The following is a 10,605-nucleotide window of genomic DNA, read 5'->3' as shown; positions in this document are numbered from 1 at the left end:
TGTATTGAATTTTTTTTACTCCTTCACTTCATACATAATATAGGGGTTGGTTCCCTAAAGATGCTGACTGTATTGAGTACAAAGCATTGAGTATTCTACATGTTACAGCCATCTGACGTTCATCTATTATTGGCTGGTAATTCTTGTTTCACCCTATACTTAAGCTAACTTCAAGGAGTAATGATAACATTGTTTATACTAGAATTATAATTTAAAAAAAAAAAAATACTACAAGTTATTTCGACTAAGTGATGACATTGTGCACTGCCCAGAAACACATAGAGTGGATTTATATTTAAACTAACATTAGTGATAAAGTAATTGTAGAGTTATCTAGACTGAAACAAGAATAAGATAGATGAACAATTTGGTGGGTTGGTCACTTTCTGGTTTGGTATCTTAATGATGGCTTCTTGCCTTGTTTTTTGGGCTTGTTGGGTAGAGAAACATAGAAGAGTGAATGGCAATCAACGTTTAAAGTAAAACTCTCTGTCACTGTTGATTTTTTAGTGTGCATATTTGTATTATGCCTATTGGGTACCGTGACCATCCCTATATATATAGTCTACCAACTCTATGATACATTGTAACTTGTTGTAGACCTATGTTTACAGTCACAATATCTACACTACACTAACATAAAAATTAGCTAACTTGTATAAAGTGACTCAGAATGCACAATAACTAACATCGATAAAAAATAAAATGAACACACTGACTTATTCACTCTACTGGCTAGAAAATAATTCAGTCTTCTTGATGCTTCACTATTTCACTGCAAGCTTACTAGATATTTCACAAACAATCCAATTAATTAATATTCATGAATATTCTAAGAATAACATGATCTTAATATTATGCATGCTCTAACTAACATTCAAATCACTGCCCCCTTTCTGGATTGTAAAGTCCCTTGAACAACCCTAATACAAAAAAAAAACTTCACTAAACTGTCCATTCACCAAGTCTTTTGGTTTCCTCTTCTGGTATACATGAGATGGAATTTTGTCTCTTGTTGTCACTGGAGGACTTATTCCAGGGTAGGTGGGTGACTGAATCCACTGGTAGTTTCATCCTCAATGATCCTCTGTAAGTAGTCTTTACAGGAACTCTGGATTCCTCAGCAGATTGAGATTCTGATGACAAGTTCTTCTGTGGAGTTATCCAGTTGGTCATACTCTCTCTCAGTCGTACTTCTAAAAACAATCACAGTAGATGTCCTTTGGTTTGAATCACCTATCCTACTCGATTCTGTAAACTATATCATTAATTCGTTTTAGCATAGTGTATAGCTCCTTCCACCATCTGCTTTATGTTAATATTTTCTTAAACTGAAAATATATTTCCAATAGATATTTACCTTCCTCACAAAACAGCTGTCCTTAATTTGTGCTGCCTTCTATATGCACAAATTTTTGCCTGCCAATAGCCTTTATGCTGTCACCAATCTCCACATGGTATAGCTGCATTGTAGAATGTAAATAAGCATGCAATAATCCTCCACCAATAGAAGAATGACACACCCTCCTAGCACAGCTGACTATCTCTATGCAGTAGAACCTAATCTTCATTTCGAGATAGCCCAGCATAGACAGGTGGTTAGGGTGCTCGAATTGCAAACTGTGGGTCGCAGGTTTGAATCCCCATCCCACCAAACATGCTCGCTCTTTCAGCTGTGGGAGTGTTATAATGTTACGGTCAATCCCACTATTCATTGGTAAAAGAGTAGTCCAAGAGTTGGCAGTAGGTGGTGATGACTAGCTGCCTTACCTCTAGTCTTTCACGGCTAAATTTGGAATGGCTAGCACAGATAGCTCTTGTGTAGCTTTGCACAAAATACATAACAAACCAAACAAATACCAGAAGTGGGGAAAATGGATGGAAAGTGTGAGAAGAGGTACGTAACTATCAGAAATATATTTTTGAAAAGCAGAATAAACCTAATTTGTACAATCAAGAGAATGGCAACATTCTCCTTTTGCTTTACTCATGTTAGTCCATGAGTGTATGGTCCAGAACAAACATATTTATGCAGCAAAAGACCACAAGGATGAACCTACAAACAGTCTTGTGGAACACCCCATCTAAACAGTGAGCACTAGCAAAAGAATGGTCACAGTGTGGATTTAAGAATTAGTATACTTGGACAGCCAATACTTACCACAGAACAGGACCCAAAAAGGAAGCCCCTGTATTATGAAATAAAGAAGAAAAATGACACTTATCTACTCAAAGATGAACCTACAAGTGAAGAATGGTGACAGGAAGTAAACAATATCTGGCTGAAAAGGAAACCACTAGATGATGCAGATAATTTGACACAAAAGTATGAGGTGTGATCCACATGCTGGCCTGGATAGTCTCCTCCAAAAGATGATGAAGAGAAGCAGTCAAAGACATTTTGAGGTGACTAATCTGATGAATGGAGAGACAGAAAAGGCAACAGAAGTTAGGGGATAAGGAGAAATAGGCTACACAGATGAGGTGCTAAACCCAACCAGTCAGGGTAATAGGAGAAATGGCACAAGAAACCGAAGGATTCCAGTGTATAAACAAACAGGAACCAGAGAAAGCAGCCATGCAAACCACATTACACCTCAGAGCCCTGACCAGACACAGGAGATGGTCAGGATCAGAACAGGAATATATATTGAAATAGAAGTAGGAAACAGGAGTGAAGGCAACATTACCCTCATGTGAGCTGAGGTTTTTGGTAGGAAGGTACCATCAAGATAAAGGAGGACACAGGTTCAGTGGTAATGGATGCAAGAAATATCAATGGTGAACACATCCAACCTTCAATGTCCACAAGCTGACAGGAAGAAAAAACAAAGATTTTCAAGGATAGGTGACATATGGAACAGGAAGCCAAAAGTTCAAACAGAGGTAAAGACAGGGCATTGAAGACAACATTAAGATCCCACTCTGGCAAGAAAGTAGGTAGAAGAGGTTGATAAAGATGAAAAGAACAAAACAAGGGAAATAACAGGAGAGGGAAAAAACATGGCAGAATCTGGAATAACGAAAGATTGACAATAATGCTGCTCTATAACCAGCAATGGTCGAAGGAGAAAGACCATTATCGAAGAGCCAGGTAGAAAATTTAGAAAGGTGAGGGACAGAATGAAAGGAAGGAATAAATCTCTGAGGAACAGACCAATGGCAAAATATATGCCACTTATATTGGTACAAGGACAAGGAAAAGAAGTGGATGAAGTGGGAAAGAAGGGATGCTACCTGGGTGGAAAATCCAGAATCTCGTACAAAGGACTGGACAAAAGCCAAGCATGAAACTGGAGGGTGGGAATGAAGGGATGAAACACTACCAAATGAGGTTGATGGAGAAGGGAAGGGGAGAGAAGAAGAGGTAACAGTGGTGACAACTGAAGAGGGAGAAGTAGAAGGAACCAAGGTTGAAGTGGCCAGAATGGAGCCACAAGAAGGACAGGATAGGGAATGGTTTGGATGATGGAAAGGACCCTGGGAAGAAGACAGATAGGGGATAGACATAAATGCAGAAGTCTGTCCAATCCTGACTGAGAGCATCTACCGCCAAAGCCAAAGGATGGGGAACAGGAGACCAAAATAGAGGTAGACTGGTTTTCAGAAGGGGCAAACGTGTCCAGCCATGGAGTACCCAAATGATAGCATAGACATCTGAAAACCTGAGGGTCGATGGACCACTTTGTGGGGAGAACCATGTCAATATGAGATAATCAATCCACGAAAAGGTTGAGAGCACCCAGGATATGACAAAAAAAAATTTGAAAGTCCCCCAAAAATGAGAAAAGAAATATTTAAAGTCTCAAAATTTTCAAAGTTCAAAAATGTTTTAGACCAAACAAACAAACAAACAAAAAAAAAAAGATTTGAGCAAGAGGACTGATTACTGGTGTGCCAAATGCTGGTGTTCTACTGCATTGAGGGAGTCAGCTGCACTAGGAGGGTGTGTCACACTCCTATTGGTGGAAAGATGTTGCATGTTTATTTGCATGCTACAATGTAGCTATACCATGTGGAGATTAGTAAGAGTATAAAGGCTAGTGGTGGGAAAATATTTTGTGCATATAGAGGGCAGTTAAAATCGAGGAAAATTGTTTGGTAAGAGGAGATAAGTTATCTTATCAGAATTTAGAGTTCATCCTTTCTTATAGTGGGATTTGTATAGCCATACCATGTCATATTTATGGAATCCAGTCTTTCAACGTTAACATCATAGTAACTTTTCAATTTATTGCTAGCTGATTTAAGTCTATCTTGGGTAATGTCATGTATAATATCGATGGCATATCTTAATTATTCTACATATTCTGTGTCCAACATTTCTGAGTGACTATTATCCTGACAAGGGTACAGAAGGTTTAATGGTAATTAAAGTTCTCTCCCAACATCAGTGAAAATGGTTTGTTGTCAGTAGTTGGCAATCTTGATTCAATGTTTTCTGATGTTCATTCACATAAATGGCTAATGAATTTTACAATGTGCAGTTGTATCTGTCCACATGCTGTAAAAGGATGGATGGAGGATTTTTGTCCTGTCTTTTAATCCTAAGGATCTGACACATTTTTGCAAACAAGTCTGATTCAAAGTTCAGTCCCTGATCCAAGTGAAGTGCCACAGGCACAACAAATCTTGAGATAAATTCATTTACAAATTTCTTCACAATAGTTTATGCTTCCATGCCTGGAACAGCATATGATTCAGGCCATTTGTTGAAATAGTCCATCACATCAATGATGTATCTTTTGTGAACCTTTTCATTCACAGCAAAATTCATATCTGACACCAGTTCTCTACAGATTACCAGCATCCATACCCAATAAAGTGTTTATTTATTCATTTCAATGTCTACTTAACACCTAAGTATCCAGCCATTGGAAGGTTGTGAATATGATTAACTGCTTCAGGATACAGAGACTTGGGAAGCACCAACTGCAGTCATTGTTTTTGTCCACAGGTACCTTCCCATTTTTGAAATAATAAGCCCCCTGTAAGCATTAGAAATTCAACTGTGCCCAATACATATCTGTTTTGGAGCTGTATGGGATGACTATTTGCCATGAGGGTTTTCTGCACTATTATTGAGTCAATAAAGAATTGTTTTTAAACTTTTATCTCTTGACTGAGCATCTTTCAGATGAGTGCTGGGTCACATCCTTCCTCATCATAAATTCTGGATGCCACATCTTGGACTACAATTTATTGAACTTTAGGTTAGTATTCTTTTTTATCCTGTGCTTCCCTTTCCAGACAGGGTTTAGACTCTTCACTAACACGTTTTTTTGGATAATGCATCAGCATGGTTCTATCCAGGATAATGCATGATTTTAAAATTGCATTCCTGGTTGTTTTGTAGCCATCTTTCTATCTGGTTATGTGGGCTGCAAAAATTCACCAGCTACTTCAATGCTGCATGAGCTGTCTAGAATGTAAACTTTTGTCCATATAGATAATGACAGAAGTGACTCAGGGCTCAAAGAACACTCTTTTTTTTGAGTTGTAAAATATCACCTTTCTAAAGTATTCACTTGCTTGCTACAATATGCAATCATGTTATTTTCCATGTCATACTTGTGATAAAACTGTTCCTATTGCAAGATCACTGGCACAGGTACCTGATGATGACAAAACGTTGTCGAAATGTTGTACGTTTGCTGTTATGTTAAACTTATATTAAAGTTTTTCTTCATTACCCATTCAAGCCGTCTCCAGCCATTATTAACTGTCAACTCCTTCTTCAGTTTGTTGAATACTTGTTCACAATCAGCAGTCCAACAAAACTTACTTGACTTTTTGAGTAGCTTCTGTTGAGAACTCATTACTTCATAGGAAGATTTCACAAAACAATGATTGCAAGAACGCAGTCCAAGAAATCCTCTTATCTCACATAAGACTCTTTGTCAGTCCTTGATGTATATGTAGACACTCCTTCTCTGCTGAATATGTGTCCCAGAAGATTCACCTGTTAATAGAATAATTCACACTTCTCGGGATTCAACTGCTTCAGAACCTTGCTTAGTCCTTCATTAGCATTATCAAAGATCCTCCCATATGTGATTATGTCATCCAAATATATGAGTATGATATTTCATGGTAGTTCAAGCAGAGCACAATTCATTAATTGTTGAAATGTAGAAAGAGCATTACACAATCCAAATGGTAAAAAGACAAACTATCACAACTAATTTCCTGCAGTAAAGGTTGCCTTCTCTCTACTTGCATTTGCCAATATCTACTCTTGAGATCCAATGTTGAAACCCATATCAATGCAGATAGAGCATGCAAAGCTTAGTCAATCCTTGGCAGTGGGTTGGCATCTTTCTTTGTGACTTCATTTTCCAGTAGTCCATGCAGATCCTTGTGGATCCATCCTACTTTTTTTTTACAAGTGCAATAGGTGATGCTCAAGGACCAGTACTTGATTCTATCACTTCTTTTTACTTCATGGCTCCCATCTCCAAAATCCTTAGCCTGTTTTGCAAATGGAAGTCATTTGGCTAATTGACCTATTAAGGCTTCAATTTCAGTATCAATCTTGTAAGATATTTTACTTGTTTGGACTAAATCATGTGGTCTACTGGAGAGGGTGTTGATATTCCGAGAGAAATTTATGTAACCATCAGTACTGATCAGTTGTAAGACCTACACAGCTCTTGTGAGGTGGTAAGCTGTCATTATATAGAGGTTTGTCATCAGACTTCCTACATCTTTTCTCATTCGTGACTAATTCTGATGTTCTTTGATATGGAAGTACTGCCTGTATAGCTTCACATCTTGCAATGTTCTATCTAAATTTAACTCAAATTATGGGTAGTTGTATTCATTACTCTAATGGTGACATTTTTATTCTTCAGATCTACAAGAATTCTACTAATCATCAACACATCAGGACATAATGGAGTGTTTGGTTTTATTACAACCCAGTCACTAGATGCGAGTTTACTTTTAACTTGTTCTAGTATGAGCATTTCACTTCTTGTTATAATAACTGTTTTTCTTGTTGTCACTGGTGTAGTAACTGTTATATGCACAGGGATTTTCTGGTCATAGGCTGTGAAGCTATCTGTGTCTCACCATGAAATCAGTTTCCAAAATACACTCTTCCTTAATCTCAATTACTGACACATCAAGAGTTGTAGAGTAAGGGTATCTTCCAAGTTACCATAAATAAACCCATGGACTAGTTTCTTTAAACAATAAACTTCTTTTAATTGGGTGTTCTGAGCTGAGCTTTGCCCCAAAAGTTGAGCCAATTCCTCTTTTTTTTTATTCAAATATCTGGTTAAACTTTGTCATTCCTTCAATCTTATTAAGCTCATAATCTCATTTTCAGAGTTAATTTTCATCAGTATCTCAACAGCTTTTGATTCTTCATATTTTTGGTTGTAACAGCTAGGTTTCCCCATTATGAAACAACTCCCTCTTTTTAGTATCCTTTAAGAGGAGTTCTTATTTCCTACAAGCTTTCCTCTGCAGTTCTAAGTAGTACACCCTTTCATGTTACATTTGAAACACTTATTGATTTGTTGTTCATTTCTTTCATTTGATGTAAATAGATGTCTAACTGATCTTTTTTAGTCCTTCTAAATTGTCATTAGTTTGAACTGATGCTTCAATATTGTTTGATTTGATGGTTCAATAACTTTGAGATGGTGTCTTTAGTTGTTTATCTGCAACACTAATGAACTGTAGTTCCATTACCAACTGCAGAGCTTCCTTTAATGGCATATGCTTACTTTGCTTTAGCCTAATTCTCATACCCCTATCCCCAGTTTAGCATGATTAATGCTTTCCTGAAAAATGTGTGCTAAACAAAAATAAATTTCCCCATAGGAATACATGTAATAAGGGGAGGGGGAGGAAATGCATTTCTTACCACATATTTTCTGGACGTAGAAACTTTTAAGCATGCTTTACAGCATTAATTAGGTACTCAAACATTAAAGATGTATATAGAACATTAAATAAATGTGAAAATAAGAGCACATCAGTATACTGATCATAAAGTAATGTAGGTGACCACAAGATAAACTGAGTATATAGTGAATCTCATGCATGCATAGCTGCATCAGAGAGCCTATTTTCTATTTCAAAAATTGCTATCACTACTACTGTACTAATTGAAAAAGTTCCTTAGTATGAAAAATATTTTAAAATGAACACACACTAATACAAAGTGCATTAAACAGGAGATACCAGTATTCTTGCCTATTATGGCATCTGTAAGTTGGTCATGTGCAAGCAAAGCAACCATTTCATAAGGAGCATCTGGATAAAGTAATTGGTCAAGCTTTTCCAAATCTTCTGCAAGTTAAGCTAAGGTCTGTTATTTTCTCTATACCCTGTTCTAGAATTTTGCTTTGGATACTTCTTTCTGGTGCGACTCTTCAAGCTTGCTGAATAAGTGGCTACCAATGTTTGATAGTTATGGTTCTCAGCTTGAAGGTTACTTAATGTTTTTTTAAGCTAGTTCTTTCAAATGGGTAGCAAGATAGCTTTTTTTTTATTCACTACTCCAACTTGTTACTTTGGAAATGATTTTTAACTGAGCCTGGTACGACTCCAATGGTACCTTCTCATCATCTTCTGTCAGTTTCTCTAATGCCCAATAATGAATTGGACAGCTAAATTCTGGAACATTTGGTAGTGTCATGTCTAGAGTGGGTCCAGAAAGATCCATCAGTATCAGATGGCATAGCAGTAGTAATAATAAGTGTTGCCTAAATATATTATCTTAAGTCCATATTTTATAGCTGATGCTTGAACTTCTGAGCCAATACAGAAAAAGATGTAGCTGGTTTAACCTTTGTATTTAATGGCTCATTTTCCAGCTGTCTTATTCTCTCACTTATTTTCTTTTCTATTCCACTGATGTCTTTCTTGCTTCATCAGTTTCATCAGTTCTTTTATCACAACCTTTCTTTACTTTGCTGATGTATTTCTGTATCTCTTCAAACTAGTTGTAATCTCTCTGTACATCTCCAATAGTTTCATATCTTCATTATTTTCAATTTTAATTATACCTTAAATAGTATGTGTCTTTTCTGTAACTCCCCTCCTAAATTCTTGTCTCTTACCTCTTAATCTTCTTTTAATTTCCCGTAAAAAATGTTTTCTTGACTTTCTTTTAATTTTTTTCTTCTAATTTTCTGTCCAATTCTTCCTGGTCTTTTTTTTTAGTTTTTTGATCTTTTCCCCATAAATCTTGTCTTAATAATTTCATTATCTCAAGCAATGCTTCATTTTCAGCCCTTGACTTTGTGTTCCCATCTTTACATCTGAAGTTCTATTTTATTTTCACCAAAATAGCCCCCACTTCTGATACATATGTTGTAACATTGTTCTTTTACTGGTAATTTCATTTAAATTATCTGGTGAAAATAATTCAACATCCAGTCCACATAACAACAACAAATTAGTTTTATTTTCTCCTTAACATTTCTTTATTGGCTTATACACTTTGTAACTTGTCGTAGACCTATGTTTACAGTCGTGCTATCTGCACTACACTACATTGCAAAAAAAACAACAACAATCATACTGACCAACTCACCCATATTTATAACCTAATCCTTATTCTAAATATTTCACAAAGCCTCTCATACATTAATATTGCTGAACATGCTAGGACTAACTTGATATTAATGTGATACTCCCTCTAGTTAACATCTAAATTACAACATTTAAAATATATCTTATAAAAATATTTCTGAATCTTAAAAATAACATTTGATTATCTTTTAAAGATGCATAATAAAGAAAACAATTGTTTATTTCCACTAATCACATATGTTGATTCATCTTTCCAATATTTGGCCAAATTCCAATGCATTGGAACTAAAGTACTTTTTGTTTTTAAAAATCATTTTATACCTTAAGGTTTGTTGGTGCTGTGCCAACATGCTTACTCAACAGCTACAATAAGCCTAGTACAGTTGCTGTTTTATATGCTAAATCTTAAAGAAATATCATCATTTTATGCTTTCAGATAAATCACATTAACACAACAACTGACACATGTTTATCAAATAATGAGTTGCTTTTTATCAGCTAATAACCTTATAAGATGATCCGTTTACCTACCTAGTCTCACTATATTATATATATTAAATAAGCTTATAACAGGACATAAATCAGTGGGAGAGCCTTATTAATTTACAATATATTTTCTATGTATAGAATGATAATTGATTGTTGTTGTGTGAGACGAATATGCATGTAATTAACATTTTAACATTCACTCAAGTCTTGTCATTACTTAAAAGTGGTAAATATAAATGAATGATGTTGAAAAATCATGTTGATGAAGAACACAAAATGCTTTTACAGTGTATATCATTTAGTTTATAACAATAGATAATTTAAATGTTTCTACATGAAAAAAGATTACTAAAACTTGACTCTAGATAAATAACTTACTGATGTGTGAGCCCAGATTCATTACACATAATGAACACAGAGTATTGCTCTACGACACTTTGTACTTAAACCATAGATTATTTCAAATCACAATAAAAATACATACATGAACCATTCCTACTGCATATGAAGTAACAAGAGAATATATGTTTCAAATGGACAGCATCTGCCTGTTTTAGAAACTTA

At 35.6% G+C, this 10,605-nt stretch overlaps 1 protein-coding gene across 1 annotated transcript in view; it reads right to left on the bottom strand.

Moving 5' to 3' along the window:
* LOC106468389 (lysine-specific histone demethylase 1B-like) overlaps positions 1-10,605 on the bottom strand; it is a 57,426-nt gene that overhangs the window by 39,399 nt on the left and 7,422 nt on the right. The window lies entirely within an intron of this gene.

Source organism: Limulus polyphemus, unplaced genomic scaffold (genome assembly GCF_000517525.1).
Source record: "Limulus polyphemus unplaced genomic scaffold, Limulus_polyphemus-2.1.2 Scaffold2990, whole genome shotgun sequence".
Classification (NCBI taxonomy): domain Eukaryota; kingdom Metazoa; phylum Arthropoda; class Merostomata; order Xiphosura; family Limulidae; genus Limulus; species Limulus polyphemus.
This window is presented reverse-complemented; position numbering and strand designations above follow the sequence as displayed.